Genomic DNA, 21,595 nt, shown 5'->3' with positions numbered 1-21,595 from the left:
TCTTTCTCTGACTTATTTACTGAGCATAATACTCTCCAGTTCCATCCGTATTGTTGCAAATGGTAAGATTTCATTGTTTTCCATCACTATATATATAACACATCTTCTTTATCCCAGTTGATGGACATGGGCATTTGGGCTCTTTCCATAAGTTGGCTATTGTTGATAGCACTGCTATAAACATTGGGGTACACATGCTCCTGTGAATCATCACCCCTGTATCCTTTAGATAAATTCCAAGTAGTGCTATTGCTGGGTCGTAGGGTAATTCAATCTTTAATTTTTTGAGGAACTTCCACACTGTTTTCTAGAGTGGTTGCACCAGTTTGCAAAAGTGTAGATACTACCCAAAGCAATCTACAGATTCAATGCAATCCCAATAAAAACAGCACCAGCATTCTTCTCAGAGATAGAACAAACAATCCTAAAATTTGTATGGAACCACAAAAGACCCCGAATAGCCAAAATAATGTTGAAAAAGAAAACCAAAGCTGGAGGCATCACAATGCCGGACTTTCACCTCTACAACAAAGCTGTAATCATCAAGACAGTATGGTGTTGGCACAAAAACAGACACTTAGCCAATGAAATAGAATAGAGAACACAGAATTTAACCCATAAATGTTTGGCCAACCAATCTTCAATAAAGCAGGGAAGAGTATCCAGTGGAAAAAAGACAGTCTCTTTAGCAAATGGTGCTGGGACAACTGGACAGCAACATGCAGAATAATGAAACTGGACTACTTTTTTACACCATACACAAAAATAAATTCAAAATGGATGAAAGACCTATATATGAGACAGGAAACCATCAGAAAACCATTTTCTCCTAGAAGAGAAAACAGGCAACAACCTCTTTGACCTTGGCCACAGAAACTTCTTACTTGACATCTCTCCAAAGGCGAGGAAAATAAAAACAAAAATGAAATATTGGGGCCTCATCAAGATAAAAAGCTGCTACACAGCAATGGAAACAATCAACAAAACTAAAAGGCAATCAATGGAATGGGAGAAGATATTTTCAAATGACATATCGGATAAAGGGTTAGTATCCAAAATCTATAAAGAACTTACCAGGGTGCCTGGGTGGCTCAGTCAGTTGAGCGTCCAACTTGGCTCTGGTCATGATCTCATGGTTTGTGGGCTCGAGCCTCACGCCGGGCTCTGTGTTGACAGCTCAGAGCCTTGAGCCTGCTTCTGTGTCTCCCTTTCTCTTTCCACCCCTCCCCTGTTTGTGTTCTGTCTCTCTCTCTCTCTCAAAATAAATAAACACTAAAAATAAAAAAATAAAAAAACTTACCAAACTCAACACCTGAAAAACAAATAATCCAGTGAAGAAATGGACAGAAGACATGAATAGACATTTTTCCAAAGAAGACATACGAATGATTAACAGACATGTGAAAAGATGCTCAACATCGCTCATCAACAGGGAAATACAAATCAAAACTACATTGAGATGCTACCTCACATGGGTCAGAGTGGCTAAAATTAACAACTCAGGCAACAACAGATGTTGGTGAGGATGTGGAGAAAGGAGAACGCTCTTGCATTGTTGGTGGGCTTCATCCCCTTCTAAAGAGTATCAGGAGAATCCATTTCCTTGCTCATTCAGGTTATTCAGTTCCTTGCAGTTGTAGGACAAAATTTTCTGGATTCTACAGATCTCCCACATTCCCTGACTCAGGGAATTTTTCCTCTATCTTCATAGCTAGGGATGGCGATTTGATGCCTTTCATTTGGTATCTCTCTGATCTACTCTTCTCACTTCCTTCTCCACAATTAAGGATCCTGTGATTAAAATGGGTTCACCTGAATAAGCAAAGAGAATCATACTGAAGTCCTTAACCTTTTTCATACCAACAGAAATCACACCTACACAATCTCTATTGTCATGAAGGTACATTTTTATAGTTTCTGGGGCTTAAGATATGGAGATCTTTGGAATGATATTATCATCCTCTGGTATCATTACCCTCTGGAAAATCTTGAAAAATAAGGGAAAATATTATTTTAAGTCTGAATATTTGTTAGGCATAACAGAAAAGCAAAGAAAATGAACACCAAAAAAGAAATAAATTTTTAATTGCCACGGTTGTACTCAGAGAAGAAGAATTTTTTAAGATACTGGTATTATTTCAGAGAGTTTTTATAATGCACAAAAACAATCACCTCCAATAGGCCAGATTTTACATATTCTTTACAAGTAAGACACTGTAATGGGGGAAACAATCATAACTCAGAGACAGCTTTAGCAAGTTGTTTCTGCAAAGTGATCTATAATACAATAAAATACAGAAACACACACTCAGAGTTTCTCAGGATGATTGCAACATAAGCAGATAAAAATCTAGCAATAATTAGAACAAAATTAACATATTCACTCTACTAGTTTAACTTGTGCTTGATCAACCTAAAAGAGAGAGAAAATCAAATACTTGCTGTACAAGAATCAAAATGGCCTTTGAATCATAGGCTCACTTCTGTTAAATTAGAAGATTACTGCAGAAAAAGTAAATGCTTACATAAAAACTTACATATTTTATACCATTTGTAGACTAGCCTTATACAGGAAATATATATTTTTCATATATCCTTTTTTAAATGTCTATTTATTTTTGAGAGAGAGGGACAGAGAAAGAGGGAGACTAGGGTCTGAGCAGGTCTGTGCTGACAGCAGAGTTCTGTGCGGGGCTCCGACCCACAAATGGTGACATTGTGACCTGAGTCGAAATCGGACACTTAACTGACTAAGCCACTCTGGTGCCCCAATAAATATTCTTGACCTAACACATAGATCATCCTTGGTGCCTGTTTATCAAATATCACTTCTCATCCTTGCTCTTTGGGAGCGAATAATATGCTATGCGTAATGTTAGTGATATCATCATAAAAAAGTGAATCCCAGGGACTTTAAACTCTTAAATGAAGACAAAGTTTCAATCAAGAGAATTGTTTTGATTCAATTCACAAAATAAGAATGGGCCTGAACTGTACTTAAGGTGATTAAGAAAAATAACATATAATGAACATTTTTCTTAATGTTCTAAAATTCTTAAAAAAGGAAAAAACAAGTGGGCTACAATTAATAAATAGACAAATTTTATATTATATGTTGACGAATTCAAAGAGTTGCAGAATTATTTGGTCATTAAACATTTCATGCCAATTCATAATTTTCCCCCTTCCAACAAATTGTGCTAACTTAAAAATTTCATCTGGTTTTTAAACGCAAGTTAAAAGGTAAGACTATTTGGTGTATATGCTCATGTGCTGTATCTACATGCAATTTCAAAGGACACACTAATAATTATTTAAGGAAAAGAAAAGATTTAAGAATACTGATAGTTCTCTTCAATACTGGAAGTCTGCTCCTCTGAATTGAGTTGACTCTTCTGGGGGCACCTGGGCAGCTCAGTCAGTTAAGCATCTGACTTCAGCTCAGGTCACGATCTCACAGTTTGTGAGTTTGAGCCCTGCGTGGGACTCTGTGCTGACAGCTCAGAACCTAGAGCTTCAGATTCTTTGTGTCCCTCTCTCTCTGCCCCTCCCCCGGTCGCACTCTGTCTCTCTCCTTCTTAAAAATAATAAATAAACATTAAAAAAAGAGTTTGCTCTTATGTTACAAGCATGTGACAGATTCAAATGTCCCTCTCAATTAAGCTACACATACTCCTATCAGGTAAATTAATGTCCATTAGGTAGAATTACATTTTTTTTTCAATTTCATATTAGCATAATTATGCTGGCTGCACTTAATGATAAGAGCTGTTCCAGTTGTCAGATGGGACCTACCACGTTTCCTATAACCAGAGTAAAAACCAATTGACACATAGTCCATTCATTGTAATGTAACAAAAACAAAAACAAAAACAAAAAAACAAAAAAAGCAAAAAACAACAACAAAAAAGGAAACATGGTTCTACCACTTTGTTTTATAAATAGATTCTTGCTTTACTGTGTCAGCATGATGTTGGTCTAGAGAGTGCAACCATTGTTTCATAAACAAACTTGCTAGGAACATTATAACATTACATTCTCAAGATGTAGTCATCCATCCAACTATGCCAAGGACTAGGAATTGTCTTGTTACTTTTAAGATGGTACACAACAGTATTTCCCTGAAACATTAAATGATATATAATGTTAGTTTTACAGGATCATCCTAGTTCATATTAATTTAACATCAGACAGTAAGAGAAATAGAGAATACCAGGTGTTTAACATCATTGACAATATAAAAATTTCATAAACTCTGTTAATGTCACTGGGAATGTCAAGAAAATATAGCTGAATGGCTTTGTTTAAAAACTAACTTAAGATATTAGGAATTTGTGTTCTCCATGATGCAGATATCTACACTACAATGTATATGTGTAAGGGAAAAGAAAGGTTTCCCTTTTTCCCCTATTATGTTAGATGAAGATTAAAATGACAACCTTCCCTACACACACACTGAACAGTTTAGAAATCTCTACACTACAATATCTGTTATTCATGTTATATCAACATTAAACAGTTAACACAAGGACACCTGTGTGGCTCAATCAGCTAAGCATCAGACTTCAGTTTAGGTCACGATCTCATGGTTTGTGAGTTCAAGCCCTGCATCAGGCTCTGTCCTGACAGTGCAGAGCTGGCTTGGGATTCTCTCTCTCTCCCTCTCCCTTTGTCCCTCTCCAACTTGTGCTTTCTCATAAATAAATCAATAAACTAACAAAAAATTAACATTATATTAATGTCATAATTATATACTCAGGGATTTTTAAAAAGAAATCCTAGAACTATACAGAGAATAATTCAACATCTAAAAGCACAATGAATTTGCCATGTTAAAAACTGAAATCATTTTCCTTCTCAACATATCCTCTATTCTTCATTATGGTTAGGGATCCCTTATAATTATTTTACATATCTTAGACAAAGTTCTATAAATCAATTCCTATAGATAATTTCGTATCTATAACTAAACTTATTGGAGAATAATTATGATGAATTCAGAGATCCTCAGCTTCTAAATAATGTCTTATATTTTATCTAATTGAATCTATAAAAAATTAGAAGGAATATTGTCAATATAATCAGTACTGAGTAAGTTACTCTTCTTCAAACTTTAAGACCTTCTACTTTGTTGAATTTCAAATACAGGTAGCACTAGATATTACCAAAATGTATATTAACTTGTAGTAATGATAGTGATGGGTGTTTTACTTTTCTAATATAATACCACATTTGTAATTTCCTTATTAGGACATCACTTTTAAAAACATATGAGTGACACTGAGATAACACAGGTAGTCAGACTGACAAATTAAACTCACAAGAATTGGAGGTATTAAACTTTACTAATAATTCAAATGATAGTGATAAAAAAACACAGGCTAAACATGGAGTATGAGACAGCCAACACAACTCTTAGTTTCTACGTAGCTCTATTGGTGGGCACTCTGACTGAGATTGAGCATATGAGGTATCTGAAGTGGTATACGAGTGGTATACAAGGGACATCACCTTCAGAAAGGGAGCTATTTCAGTTAAAAATATCTTCACATTTTTTTTTTTTTGTCCAGGAATTGTGTATCTATCATTGTTATTTTTAAAAAGTCACATACTTTACATAGATCATACATTTCAATTTTGGGATTATAAGCAACCTTTGGGTAGTTTGGGTACATCCTGTTGAAGATATCATAAGAAGGTTCTGTGGGCACATTTACAGAATACTTTTACTGAGCTTTTTTTTTTTTTTTTTTTTTTTTGGTGTTTTCCCAAGGCTACAGACTAGCTGCTAACTCTTTACTTACCAAGCATGAAATTCAGGAAAGTGTCATGGAGATTAATATGTTATAATGTTAGACATATATTCCTAATGAAATATATAGCCCTGAATTACCTTGTCTGTTTATTTTTAAAAAAATCTGAAACAGTATCACATCACTCTCCTAAATCACATGGTAATTTTTAAACTTAAGTAGATTTTTTCACACTGAAAAGTTAAAAGGTTTATTATGCTGTTTTTTCAAGATTTTGATGATTTATTTTATTCTGATATCCGACCAAAAGGAATGTATAAAATCAGAGAAAATATAATGGGGGAGGAGTTAGAATCAAGTAAAATATCAGCGTGAATCACAAAACAGTAGAAAAATAAAGCAATCTGAAGTGAATGATAAAATTTAATCTTTTCTTAAAAATCTGTTCATTACCTTATTTTAAAGAAATAAGTAAGAAAAACATTGTTTGCCAACTACCCAGCTAATAATGGAGGATAATTTATCAAGGTCAGAAATGAATAAGATGGGGGTGGGGCGCCTGGGTGACTTAGTCAATTAAGCCTCTGACTTTGGCTCAGGTCAGGCATGATCTCAGGATTCTTGAATTCCAGCCCTGCAGGGTTCTCTGCTGTCAGTTTAGAGCCCACTTCCAATCTTCTGTCTCATTCTCTCTCTCTCTGCCCCTCTCCGCGGGCATGCCCTCTCTCTCTCTGAAAAATAAATAAACATTTTTAAAAAATGAATAAGAGTAAATATTTTTACAATATTTAGAAATAAATAATTATCGAGGTGCCTGGGTGGCTCAGTCGGTTAAGCTTTCGACTTTCGCTCAGGTCATGATCTGGCAGTTTGAGTTCCAGCGCTGCGTCAGGCTCTATGCTGACAGCTCAGAGCCTGGAGCCTGCTTGGGATTCTATGTCTCCCTCTCTCTCTGCCCCTACCCTTCTCGTGTTCTGTCTCTCTCTCAAAAATAGACATTAAAAAATGTATAAAATTAGAAACAAATAATTATTAAAATATTTGGTTTGTCCCTTGACTAGAGAACTTAGAGCAACAACTCTGTTAAGTGTGATACACTTGACAAAAATAAATAAATAAATAAGTAAAATAAAACAATGGCAGGAAGAAAAGGGCACAGTACCCATATGCAACAAAGAGGAATTGCAGTGCACCCAAAATGAATAGTACATGTTTTTAAAATTATAATTAATAAATTTATAGCATGACATAATGTAACCAACCCAATGATGCGGTATGTCTAATTCACTCTTCTGGATTTACAGTTGGCAAACGAGTCATAGGAAATGACCTCTTCTACAAAACATCATGAAATGTATGAACTGAACTCATCAAATTCATTAGTCATATTCAATATTGCTACCCCTTGGTAAAGACATATGCCTTAATGTTACTGTTAAATTAGCTAATCCACTTTTGTTGTTATTATCAATTTGTGTTTACTAACTACATGAAGAAAAAGATTGGGCAATTTTAGATCAGAGATCTCACTTTAAACATATTTTATTTCAACTAGAATTGAAAATAATAAAGTTCAAAAACAGTACAGATTCTGGCAAATCTTGTAATAATTTTTCTGAAAGGCAGGGAACATGACTCTATTTATCAAGATCACTATGGAGCTTTTCCAACATCAGTACACAGTGTGTATTTGTTTATTTGGTTTACCAGCATGTGGCAAAATAGGCATGTGTATGTTGCTCCATCCACTCTCAAGAAATCTTATTAAAGTGAAAATAAAGTGATGCAAAAGAGAATAAACCCCCGAAAGCTGAGATGAAGAGATACCAGAGGATGAAATATATTAACTGTTTTTTAAATGCATAAAGCTGTTAGAAGTGAGTTTACAAATGAAACTGAGAGAAGAAAGCAAGTATCTTTTCAAAATAGATTCACTATCAGACTGCTGTCAAAATGGAAGTCAGTTCTCCAGGCAGAATCCTGGGGATTTTCCAAACATGGTATAAGCTTGGAAAGGGTCAATATTGGGGCTAAAAACAGGCTCCAGAAATAAAGCTCTAGCCATGAAATCACTGTGGTAGTCAGTTCTCGAACTCTTCTACTTTTCTCCAATGCAGACAGTATCAGAAAGGTTAAGCCAGGTTAAAACCTGAGAACTAATTGGAACCCCAAAGCAGAAATGATTCAATTGCTACTTTTAGTCAGAGAAATGGATGTGGGAGTATCAGGGTAGGGAACTGTTGTTTTTCATCTTAGCTCATCTATACCATATGATTTTTATAAATTCTATCTAGTTGGCAGTCATTAAAAATATTAATAGCAATGTAGACTTTTAATTGTCACCTACCAGTTGTTTCTTTGGATAATTGTGTGGATTCCAATCCAACGTATTATCAAAAACTGTAATAAGCAGATGGTGGTTTTTGAACATGTTGAAGAAAGTTTAGCATTAAGAAAGTAATTTAAGTTGGCAAATATGTAACATTGACTATTATTACAAATATGGATTTTATAAACAAGCATTCGTGTAAAAATCAGAGTTAACTAATGAAAATTGATGTTATTTTTATTTTTTTTAACGTTTATTTATTTTTGAGACAGAGAGAGACAGAGCATGAACGGGGGAGGGGCAGAGAGAGAGGGAGACACAGAATCGGAAGCAGGCTCCAGGCTCTGAGCCATCAGCCCAGAGCCCGACGCGCGGGGCTCGAACTCACAGACTGCGAGATCGTGACCTGAGCTGTAGTCGGACGCTTAACCGACTGAGCCACCCAGGCGCCCCAGACTGAGCCACCCAGGCTCCCCGATGTTATTTTTAAATAAATTCTATGGAAGTAACTTGTTCCAATCAGATTATAGCAATGTAGCTCCAGGAATTCTTCACCAGGACAAAGAAAATCAAATACAAGAATATAACAAGAACAACTATTTTCTGGTTTTAGAAAAGGTTCATGTACAATCAAAAGATTATTGTTGTATTGATCATTTATTATACAGGCTATATTGAAAGTAAAAGTCACTTTTGGGTTTTTAGTAACATAATGAGTTAGCAAATTAACAAAATTTATAGGTGCTTCCATAAAATATCGGTTCTTCCCACAAATTATTTCCTAAAGAAGTTGTATCAGTAGTCCAGGTTTGAGAAATATCTACACGTCTCATTTTGCTATGTAAGCAAATCACCTGAAAATATAGTGGCATTAAACAATAACAACAAAATCTTTATTATTTACCATAATGCATTGATTTGGCTGGGAGGTTCTTTTTGTCTGCTCCAGCATAGGTAGAGCTGGGTGGTCTGGAATGGCCTCAATTACGTATCTGGAAATCAGCTGAGTTGACTGGACTCTGGGCTATTCCTGGAAGTTTTGGGTTGGCCAGTTCCACTCTAAATGCATTCCCATCCTCCAAGAGGCTACCTCTTTTATTTACATGTTTGCAGTTAAGAAGCAGGCAAATCGCAATGTGCAAACATTTCAAGTCTCTGCTTATGTAATAATTCCTATTGATTCAGTACAAATCACATGACCAAGACAAGACTTACTGTGGAAGATAATTACCCAAGGCAATGAATACAGGAAGGAGAGTGACCATAGCCTTTTGTCAATCTACTACACCAACAGAAGGAGAAAAGGAATCTGTCTTGCTTTCAGATCTTCCAGAATGCCAGCTTCTCCAGATAAACATTCTGCAAAGGCAGTTTTCTGAAGTTTCTCAGAATGAGAGTATTCAAGTAGATGTAAGGGCTCTATTTCCTATATAACATATTCCTTTCCTGTATCCTATAAAATGAAGTCATCTATATATGCAAAGCTGTACCAGATTCTATTTTTGGTCAAAAACTATAAAGAGACAATTGAAGAAACCAATACTAGGAATTTATCTGTCTATTTTTTAAAGTTTATTTATTAATTTTGAAAGAGAGAGAATGAGCTGGGGAGGGACAGACAGAGAAAGAGAGAGAATCCCAAGCAGGCTCAGCACTCCATGTTGAGCCCGACTTGGGGAGAGAGTGGGATAGGGGGATGGGGCTCGATCTCACAATGGTGAGATCATGACCTGAGCCAAAGTCAAGAGTCTGGGTTACCAGCCATCCCTGTTTTGTCTTTTTTTTTTTTTTTTTTTTTAATGTTTGTTTGTCTAAGAGAGAGAGTGTGTGAGTGTGCTAGCAGAGATGGGGCAGAGATAGAGAGGGAGAAAGAGAATCCCAAGCAGGCTCCATGCTTAGCATGGAGCCCAACATGGGGCTCAATCCCATGGCCCTGAGATCACAACTTGAGCCAACATCAAGACTTGGACACTCAAATGACTGACCCACACAGGGGCCAGATATCTGTCTTTTTAAGTCAACACATGTTTGCAGAATAAAATGAAAAAAATATGTAGAAAAATAAAGAACCAATAAATGGACAAAGATTATATAGGCATTTGTGTGTTGTGAAAAGAGTTTAAAAACAGCCACACAACTACCAAATACCTATTGATATATTAGTTGTAGTTCAAGGTAGAATTAAAGCTACAAAAAGGACAAAATATGATGAAGTGAACAGTAATTGTGTTCTTTAAAATGTTCAAATACAAATTTAAAAGTTTAATTATTTCAACTGCCAAAGCAAACCAAGACTTATTCCTGGAATCAGCTTGAAAGCTTCCTTTGCGACTTCTGTTCTATTAATGTTCATTGTCTGATCATATACTGATATATATAAATATACTATTAAATCTATAATTATAACTTACATACACATACATATGCAACTATTTTACAGATCTGAATAATTGAAAGAATTCACAGTACTCCACAGATTTTGCTTAAATAAGGTTTTAGTTTTAATGTAGAGAAAGAATATGGTATAAGAAGGAAAGAAAACACAGGCAAGAACAGGGGCTTTGAGCCATGTTCTTGGTTATACAGGATGTGTTTCATATGTGTATTGTAAATCACCAAGATATGTGCAAGGAATCCTGGTTTTTGGAGAGCCTGATCAGAGGTTCCCGGAGAATTTTTACACCCTACTGGGGCATATAGGCAAACCAAGATATGTAACTGGTTAAATCAGGGATAAGCCACCCTGTAAACCTGTCTAAACAATATAAATAGCTGGCACTGGGTGTCTTTGGGGATGAGCTTTAAACATTAAATAGCATATTGTAAATTACTAATATCCCGTATTACCCTCAAACTAGCCAAGAGTTAGTACTATACTTCTAAGTGTTCCCAAAGTTCAGCAGAGATGTGTGCCTGTCCAGGCATATGACCTTATCTTATATAATGTATGTTGGTAACCCTATGCTACTTACAGGTTTGTTTTCTAAATAGTTTTACAAGTTTGCATTTTACTTTTACAAATGTATAAAAATACTTATCCTGATTTGACTGAGAAAAGATTATTATTTAAATCATATTTATGAACAAGAAAGAACTCAGGCATTAGTTGAAATTGTAAACAATAAAAATTCTTGTAAATGTTCTCAATGTCTCTCTAGGGGAGCATCAAATTATTAGAAATAATTCATCTTAATATGATGTAGCCATGACAAATGATGAAGATGCTGATAGATATACATAACAGATAAATAGAAAAAGATATCCAAATAACTTACATGAATTAGACATAACAAATATGTGTGGTGATATATGTATTTTGTGATATTTATGAAAAATAATGTTATATGTGCATTTGCATGCACTTATGCATATAAGATTATATGAATTATATATTTGTATACACATAAAAATGTCAAAACATTTTTAAATGTTTTGAAAAGATAACACAACAAACTATCTTCTGTGGTTATATTTGAGATAGGGAGTAGTTTGAAGTGAGTGGGTGAATGGAAAGTCCAATGCATATTCTATACGCTTTTCATCCTGTATAAATCTGTATGATTTGTACAATATGCATTTTATTTTTTTAATATTCATTTATTTTTGAGAGAAAAAGAGACAGAGCGTAAGCAGGGGAGGGGCAGAGAGAGAGGGAGACACAGAATCTCAGGCTGCAGGCTCTGAGCTGTCAGCAGAGCCAGATGTAGGGCTCAACTCATGAACCAGGAGATCATGACCGGAGCCAAAGTCAGTCGCTTATCCGACTGAGCCACCCAGGCGCCCCTGTACTGTGTGTTTTAAATTATTTGGATGTGTTATATGTGAATGTAATTATATGTGGCTCATTCAGAGATAAAGGAGTTCAATATAAGCCAAGTGTTTTTTGTTTTGTTCTGTTTTATTTTGTTTTTTGTAGTTTTGATCCAAATGCATGAACAAGAAATGAATGGACTTTTCAGGTACAATAAAAAGTAAGGGAAAATTTGGACTTTATCTCAATTTTGTACTCTTTGGGTCTTTAAATGACTGGATGAAGTTTTCTTGCCCATTTAAAATAATCCTGACGAGCTACAGGATTGATTTTGCAAGGAGGACATGACAGCTGTTTCAGAGAACCTGCCTGAAGGAAGGCACATGGAAATTAAGCAGACAAAATCGCCTGCTGATGTATTTTGTCTGACAGGTAATCCATGTTTACACAAAATGTAAACTAGTTTAACCAATTGGCCAGTTATATTCTGATTTTTTTTAACTTTTTTTTTTAACATTTATTTTTGATAGAGACAGAGCACAAGTCGTGGAGGGGCAGAGGAGAGAGAGACACAGAATCCGAAGCAGGCTCCATGCTCTGAGCTGTCAGCACAGAGCTGATGCAAGGCTCCAACTCACAAAACTCGAGATCATGACCTGAGCCGAAGTCGGACGCTCAACCGACTGAGCCACCCAGGTGCCCCAGTTATATTCTGATTTTTAAAAACTCTTCTGGGGTTCCTGGGTGGCTCAGTCAGTTAAGCATCCAACTTGTCTCATATTGTGATCTTGTGGTGCCTGGGTTTGAGCCCAGCATAGGACTCTGTGCTGACAGCTTGGAGCCTGCTTTGATTTCTATGTCTCCCTCACTCTCTGCCCCTCTCCCACTTGCACTCGGCCTCTCTCTCTCTCTCTCTCTCTCAAAAATAAACATTTTTAAAAATTTTAAAAACTCTTATGAGGAATTTCTGTATTCAATTGTCTACTTACTACATTTTCAAGACAAAATTTGAAATGAGTAATATGTTTATTCATGTAATAAGTGGTGAATTTTCAAATTACTTTGAGTTCCTGTGCAAGAGATTAATATAGTTTCTCTGATGAAATATTAACAATGCATTAAACTTATAGAAGTTTTAAGATATTGCAGATGTACATAAGAGCTTTACACTCTTTTTCATTCGACACTTTTACAATCCTGTGAGGTCACTGATATTATAGTCTATCTTGTATATGAAGATATGAATCTTAAGGAAGTTAAATAACTTGCTTTAAAACACACAGCCCATAAGTTCTGTAACTTGTATTTGAAACCAGTTCTACCTATTTCCTGGGTCTCAACTCTTAGATACTGTAAAAAGGTAGACATATTTATGTTTCAAAATACTGAAAAAAATTCCTAAATATCGAAATTTCTTTTAAAGACAGTCACTAATCATTCAAAAGTTCATGCAATATTACTTGACTCATGAAACTAATTAAAAGAGGAAGCTGTACTATGTTACCAAATATTAGGGCCATTTCCTGGTCCCAATTTAATCCATTTTATCCAATTTAATGTATGGATTTAAATATAGGCAATATGAGTATATTTATCTTCAAGTAAAGAAAACATTTCATTCTTATTATAACTGGGTTATTATTATTTTTTGGAGATTTATCCAGATCATTGCGTGTATCAATAGTTATCTCTCCTTTACTGCTGAGTAGTATTTCATGGTATGAGTATATCATAATTTATTGGTTTAATGGTTAAATTCATCCAAGGAAAGATAGCTTGGTTGTTTCCATTAAAAACAATAGCTTTTACATACTTTAACTATAACAAATAAGCTTTAATTTCTCTGGGATAAATGTCTAAGAGTGTAATTGCTGGGTCATTTGGTTGTTACATGATTAGTTTTTTGTTGTTGTTTTTAAAGTAACTGCCTAATTGTCTTGTATCGTGACTGTGATGTTTTATACTCCCACCAGCAATATATGAATGTTCTAGTTTCCCCACATCCTTGCCAGCATTTGGTGTTATCATTATTATTTTTTTTTAGCCATTCTAGTAGGTGTGTAGTGATATCTCATCATAGTTTTAATTTATATTCCTTTGTGGACAAAAATGTCAAATATTTTTTCATTTTTTATCTGTATATCTTTTCAAGGGAAATATTTCTTCATGCCTTTTGCCTATATTCTAAATAATCATTTGCTTTTATACTAAGTTTTGAAAGTTCTTTATACATTCAGGAGACTTGAGCTTCAAATATGTGGCTTGCAAATAATTTCTCTCACTCTATTTTTTTCAGCCTCTTAATAGGAACTTTCAAGAAGATTTTGCATTTTGATGAAGTCCATTTTATAACTTGATTCCAGTTCACATCACGATCTCATGGTTGGTGAGATCAAGCTCCAAGTTGGGTTCTGCATTGGCGTGGGACCCTGCTTGGGGTTCTCCCTCTCCATCTCTCCCTCCCCCCACTCAAACTCAAGCTCTCACATGCACTCTCTCTCTCTCCCCCCTCCAAAATAAATAAATAAATAAATAAGTAAATAAATAAATAAATAATCGACCAAGGCATATATCTCTGAACTCTCTTTTTTGCCCCATTGTTTTAATATGCCTGTCTTTCAAGCAATCACACATTTTTACTGTATACGGAAAATCTTGAAATTGGGTATATTTGACTCCTTGCTGTCATTTTCCTTTTTCAAAAAAATTATTTTTCCTACTCTAGTTGTTTTCTTGTTCCATTTGCATTTTAAAGTAAGTTTGTCTGTATCTACAAAAAACCCTGCTGGGATTTGATTAGGAATTGCACTGAACCTATGTACCCTTTTGGGCAGAATTGCCATCTACAGTGTATTGAACCTTCCAATCTGTGAATACAGAATAACTCTCTATTTATTTAGATCCTCTTTGGTGTATTTTGGCATGTAGGTCTATACAATGTTTGTTATATTTGTATGTATTTCATATTTCAGAGCTATTATAAGTGGTATTAAGTTCCCAAAGTCAGCATCCACGTGTTCACTACTAATATAGAAATTTATTTCTGTATGTTTATCTCGCATTTTGTCACTTTCTGAACTCACAGGTTGGATCTCAAAGCTTTCGCTTGTTTGTTTGGCTTGATAGGTTTGTCTTGAGATTCCTTGTACTTTTCTGTGTAGACATGATGTCATCTTTGAAATCAGAGTTTTATTTTTTTTCCAGTCTGAATATTTTTTATCAATTTTTCTTGATTTACTGCACTGGATAAATTTCCAGCACTATGTTGAATAGGAGGGGTGAGAGTGGACATCCTTACCTTGTTCCTGATCTTAGTAGAAAAGCAGTTAGTCATTCACCGCACAGTATAATGCTAGAGATAGATTTTTTTGTAGATAATTTTTTCAAGTTGAGGAATTTCTCCTCTATTCTTAGTTCTCTGGGAATTTTAACATGAGTGAGTGCTAAATTTTGTTAAGTACTACATCAGTTGATATGATGATGGGATTGTGTTCTTTACCTCATTAATATGGCAGATTCCAGTCATTACTTGTTTTGCACATGTGTTTTCACTTATGGTATTACACACATCACAGTGTGGTAAACACACTAATTCACTGAAACATACCTACCTCATACAACAATATTCTAGCACTGTAGAAACATTTTTTATATATGTCCTTTACTAAATATATTATTGTATCATAGAGTGATGAACACATTCTTTCACTAAAATAACACTGTGTTTATTCACATATTCAAATACAATTCATTTTTAACAGCTTTACTGAATGTAATTGATACAAAAATTGCAATATTTAAAGTATACAATTTCATAAGTTTTGACATATATATATATATATATATATATATATATATATATATATATACACACCCATGAAACCAGCCACACAGTGGAGGTAATAAACATATCCGTCACATACAAAAGCTTCCTCCTGCCTCTTTGGTATATTTTTCTTTTTCAGTTGTGGTGAAAACACTTAACATGAGCTACACTACTTATTTTTTTTCTCTTAATGCACAATAGAGTGATGTTAAATATGGGCACAATGTGGTACAGAATATCTTTAGATTATTATTCATCTTGCACAGCTTAAACTTTATGCATGTTGGGTAGCAACTCCCATTTATCCCTACCCCCAGCTCCTGACAACTGTATTTGCCTCTCTGTTTCTATGATTTTCACTATTTCAGATTTGTCAGATAAGTGGAATCATATAGTATTTGTTCTTCTGTGACTAGCTTATTTAACTTAGCACAATATCCTCCAAGTTTGTCTATGTTGTCACATGTAGCAGATCTTTTTAAACACTGAATGGTATTCATGTTTGTAGATATCACATTTTCTTTAGTAATCTTTCAAGAGATATAAAAAATATATAAAAGTGAGACTATAACAAAATAAAAAGCTTCTGTACAACAAAGAAAATAATCATCAGAATAAAAAAAGGACTCTGTGGAATGGAAAAAAATATGTACAAACCATGGATCTAATAAAGGATTGTTATCCAAAATATGTAAGGAACTACAACTCAATAGCAAAAAATTCAAATAACCCAATAAAAATGGGCAAAGGCTTTGAATAGACATTTCTTTAAAGAAGACATACATATGGCCAACATATATAAGAAGATGCTTAACATCATTAGTCACCAGGGAAATGCAAATCAAAGCTGCAACACCGGGGCGCCTGGGTGGCTCAGTTGGTTAAGCGTCCAACTTTGGCTCAGGTCATGATCTTGCGGTAAAAGAGTTCCAGCCCCACGTTGGGCTCTGTGCTGACAGCTTAGAGCCTGGAGCCTGCTTTGGATTCTGTGTCTCCCTCTCTTTCTGCCCCTCCCCCACTCACACTCTGTCTCTCTGTCAAAAATAAATAAAACATTAAAACGATTAAAAAAAAAAACTACAATGAGATATCACCTCATACCAGTTAGGATGGCTCTTATCAAAGAAAAAAAAGATAAATTTTAGCCAGAATGTGGAGAGATTGAAAATACTGTCACTGGGGATGTAAAATAGTGGAACCAGTATTAAAACAAAACAAAACAAAAACACAAAAAACAGTAGGGAGTTTCCTCAAAACATTAAGAAGAGAGCTATCATATGGTCCAGCTATTCCACTTCTAGGTATTTATCCAAAGGAAACAAAAACACTAACCTGGAAAGATGCAGACAACTACATGTTCATTGCAGCATTATCTACAATAGCCAAAATATGGCAGGAGACTATGTGTTCATTGATGGATGAATGTATAAAGGAAATATGGTATAGATACACACTGAAATATTATTTAGCCATAAAAATGAATGAAATATTTCCTTTTGTGACAACATAGATGAACCTTGAGTGCATTATGCTAAGTGAAAGAAATTAGACAGAGAAAGACATATATCTTACATGTGGCATCGGCAAACAATAACAACAACAACAAGCTTATAGATACAGGGAACAGGTTAGTGGTATCCAGAGGCAGCAGTGGGTGAGGGTAGAGAGTTGGCAAAATAGGTGAAGAAGGCAAAGAGATACAAACTTCCAGTTATAAAATACATAAGTCATGGGAATGTAATGTACATCATGGTGACTAGAGTTAATAATACTATATTGTACATTTGAAAATTACGAAAAGAGTAAATCTTAAAAGTTCTCATCATGAGAAAAAAATTGTAACTGTGGTGATGAGTGTTAACTAGACTTATTGTGGTGAACATCTCATAATATGTATCGATGCCTGAAGTTAGTATAATGTTATATGTCAATTATACCAAAAAAATTATTATTTTCAATGCTATGTTTTACTCTTTGGATATATGTACCCTTTGGATTATCTGCTTAGGTCTTATTTGGAATACGAAGTGGGCAATTTTTTTTGGAGGGGGGCCCTAGGTGGCTCAATTGGTTAAACAACCGACTCTTGGTTTTGGCTCAGGTCATGATCCTGCGGTTTGTGACTTTGAGCCCCAAGTAGGGATCTGTATGACATCTCAAAGCTTGCTTAGGATTCTCGATCTCTCTCTCTCTCTCTCTCTCTCTCTCTCTGCCCCTCCCCCATTTGTTGTCTTTCTCTCTAAAAAATAAATAAATGTTAAAAAAAATGGGCACTTTTTGCAAGAATTTTCTATTTTTGATTAAGGTGGCTCTGTTATAGTCATGAACATTTATATTAATTGTTTATAATTACCTCTATCATGTATATTAATAAAACAAAGAATCTTCTATATTTTATTAATAAAAAGAGATCCTGTGGTTTTCTGGGAATTTATTTCATAGTAGAGTATTTACAGAAACTGGATTGTCCACATCATCTTGTACCTGCCATTCAGGAGGTTAAAAAATTATATATTTGTCTCTAATTTTGTTTTATTAGGTGGTGGTGAGCTCATTACTTCGTGTATAGTAGAGATAAAAGCAATAGGAAATCAAGGCAGCTTGGATGTTCTGTGCGGCTTCTTTCTAGCATTTGGTTGTGTAAGCACACCAGTCAATGTGCTGTCTTATTGTTTCTCTGCCTGTCCTTGTTCCAGGCCCTTCATCTGGAGGGTTAGCTTTTCAAAAGTGAATTTCACTGTGACAAATAAGGAATGAATTACTAGGACTATTTAGGGGTTTCATTATGATACAGAAGAACTGAATTTTTTTTGTTTTCATTTTATTTCCATGTTGATTCTGAGAGCTTTCTTTTTTTCCTTCTGAGGGAGGGGGGGACTCAAGTGAGCGAGGGGCAGAGAGAGAGAGAGAGAGAGAGAGAGAAGAAGGGCTCACACCATGCAGGTCACGAACTCACTTGAAGCAAGGCTCGAGCTCATCCAAAGCAAGTTTCATGCTCACCCAAACTGGGACTCGAACTCATGAAGAGTGAGTTCATGACCTGAGCTGAAGTCAGATGTTCAATGAACCACCCAGGCACCCAGATCTGAGAGCTTTCACTGAGTGTAGGTTGGGGCATTTATCTTCTCTCTACTTTTAGAAACAATTTGAAGTGAAGTCTCATCATTTGGGGACCTCAGTCTGTAGTAAGTAAAGCCTGAATGTGAATGCTGCATTCAGTGTCTCTGTGCGGCAATCAGGTGGAGACCCACTTTTGGATCGAAACATATTTTTCCTGATGCTAAAAAAATTAAGATATTATTATCACAACAGCATCTCCATTTAGTACCTTCCTTTTCTTGGCTGGAGAAATCAGAAAGCTATTCCTTCTCATCACAACAATTGGTCCCTCTCCCCTTGCATTATATCTCAGGCATTCTGCAAAGGCTCTGGATTAAAAGCCACCTGGGTTACACATTGTTACTTCTTTATTAAATATTATTGTTCATTCAATTTATTTTTGCATGAAATAAACATCTACCTGAAGGTGTATATAATCACCTTAAAATATCACTTTATATTTAATTTTAAAAATACATAATTTATAATTTTATTACACATAAATAATGTGCAAATGCAGAAACTTTCATTCCAACTACATTAGGTATTTTTTTAATGTTTATTTATTTCTGAGACAGAGAGAGACAGAGCATGAGTGGGGGAGGGGCAGAGAGTGAGGGAGACACAGAATCTGAAGCAGGCCCCAGGCTCTAAGCTGTCAGTACAGAGCCCGACGCGGGGCTTGAACTCACAAACCAAGATCATGACCTGAGCCAAAGTTGGTCGCTCAACCGACTGAGCCACCTAGGCGCACCATCATTACAACTACATTAAAAGAAGCATTGTTTGCTTGTCTAGAGTATTATTTTCCTGAAGGAATCTCCATTTTTTTTGCTAATTTTTGGTGTTTGTTTTATCAAAAAGTAGGACAAATTGAAAGAAATTTAAACATAAGGCGAGCTGCTACAATGCCTGGGGTAAGGTATTAATAGCTTAATTTCAAGTGATAAAGTCTCAACTCTTTAAAATATTCAACTAAAGAGTGATTTTAACAAATGCTTAATATTTGTGCTATTTTTGTCTTATTTTGGGTTGGCCCTTCCAAACTTTCTGAGCATGTGGTCATGTGGACATACATGTGTGGTCTCCTAGTAAGCTTCAGAGCGTTATGGAAGCCTGCTTCTTCTTGCTTCACTCTGCTGCAGAGCAGAAACGAATCTAACCAGTTTATTTCCTCAGGCTTTTCTGCGAGTCGAGCTCCAATGAGGTACACAAAACAACATCCGTCTGAGAAGAAAATGAATTGCTCTGCAAAGGGTGTGCTATGTTCGCAACAGTGCTATCAAATTCTCAGCTGCATGCTTAAAGAGCATCAGCAGGTGGTTTATAATTTTGAAAAAAAAACATTAATAAATTTACTTGAATGTGTACATAATTTATGGTATATCTTTTAGCATAATCCTTTATAAATACAATAGCGACCCAAATCTAACAAGCAATGTAATATTTTATTAATTGTGAAGCCACGTGAGGCTGTTGATTCACATGTCCTACTTCTCTTTAAGACAAATACTAACCCAGATCCATTTTGTAATGCCTCACAGAATAACTTAAAATATGTAAATAATGAGAAACATGGATTTTTATTAGTAGTAATATGTCTCAATTTTCTCCTACTTAATGATAGTAACAGAATTTCAGTGCTTCCTTTTTAAGACTGTACATATTGGGGCACCTGGGTTGCTCAGTCAGTTGAGTGTCTGACTTGGGTGCAGGTTATGATCTCATGGTTCGCGAGTTTGAGCCTTGCATCAAGCTGTCTGCAGTCAGCACAGAGTCTGCTTCAGATCATTTTCCCACCCTCCCATTTCCCCATTCACACACTCTCTGTCTCTCAAAAATAATAAACAAACATTAAAAAAGAGTATAAATATCAAAATCCTCAATGTAAATATCTCAATGCCATATAAACAGAAACAAAGTATCAATTTTAGTTTCATTAACATATTCTATAGAGAAATAGTATTTTCTTAATGTACAACAATAATATTTATTGGCATATTGAGTATGAGAGAGACACAGTTATACATTTACATGTTTATAACTCTTTGGTCTTCTTGAATGTATATATATATATATATATATATATATATATATATATATATATTTTATAATTTAATGCACTCTATTTATTTTATTCTATAAATTTCATGCCAAGCTTATTATGGGAATAACAGAACAGTATTCTATTATTAAGAACAACTCTTCTTTATGGACTTTGGGTTAAATGATAATATTACAAAATATAAACAATGAGTTCTAAGTTTTAGCAAGCAATCTTTCTTGTTATAGTCAACCACTAATTCAACAGTATTTCCCTATTTAATATTATCTATGTGATCATTGAAAGTTTGGACAAAGGCAATGTTGAAATTAAAAAAAAAAGGTCTTGTATGTGGAGAGATATTTTAGTAACATGCTCCATTCTAATTTTTAAGGACATCATATTTCATGTAATTTTATGATGCTAGTTATCAATTTATTGAATCACAACTTCATATACATATACTTCGTTGATTGTGCTGCGAATATACAGCTTGACCCCCTAAAGACTTTTCTTAGAAGACTGGAGAAAAACTCCTAGAGAGTGGAATATGAACAACACAGATTGTTATCTATGAGAGACTTAATTTCGAATTTCAGGTAGGAATAAGGAGAAAGGCCTGAAGGAGAAAAGTGTGCGTGTTGGGGAGCCTGAATGGCTCAGTTGGTTAAGTGTCCAACTCGTAATTTCAGCTCAGGTCAGATCTCACAGTTCGTGAGTTTGAGCCCCATGTTGGGCTCTGTGCTGACAGTGTAGAGACTGCTTGGCATTCTCTCTCTCCCTCTCTCTCTCT

This window comes from Panthera onca, chromosome A1 (assembly GCF_046562875.1).
Source record: "Panthera onca isolate mPanOnc1 chromosome A1, mPanOnc1 haplotype 2, whole genome shotgun sequence".
Lineage (NCBI taxonomy): Eukaryota > Metazoa > Chordata > Mammalia > Carnivora > Felidae > Panthera > Panthera onca.
This window is presented reverse-complemented; position numbering follows the sequence as displayed.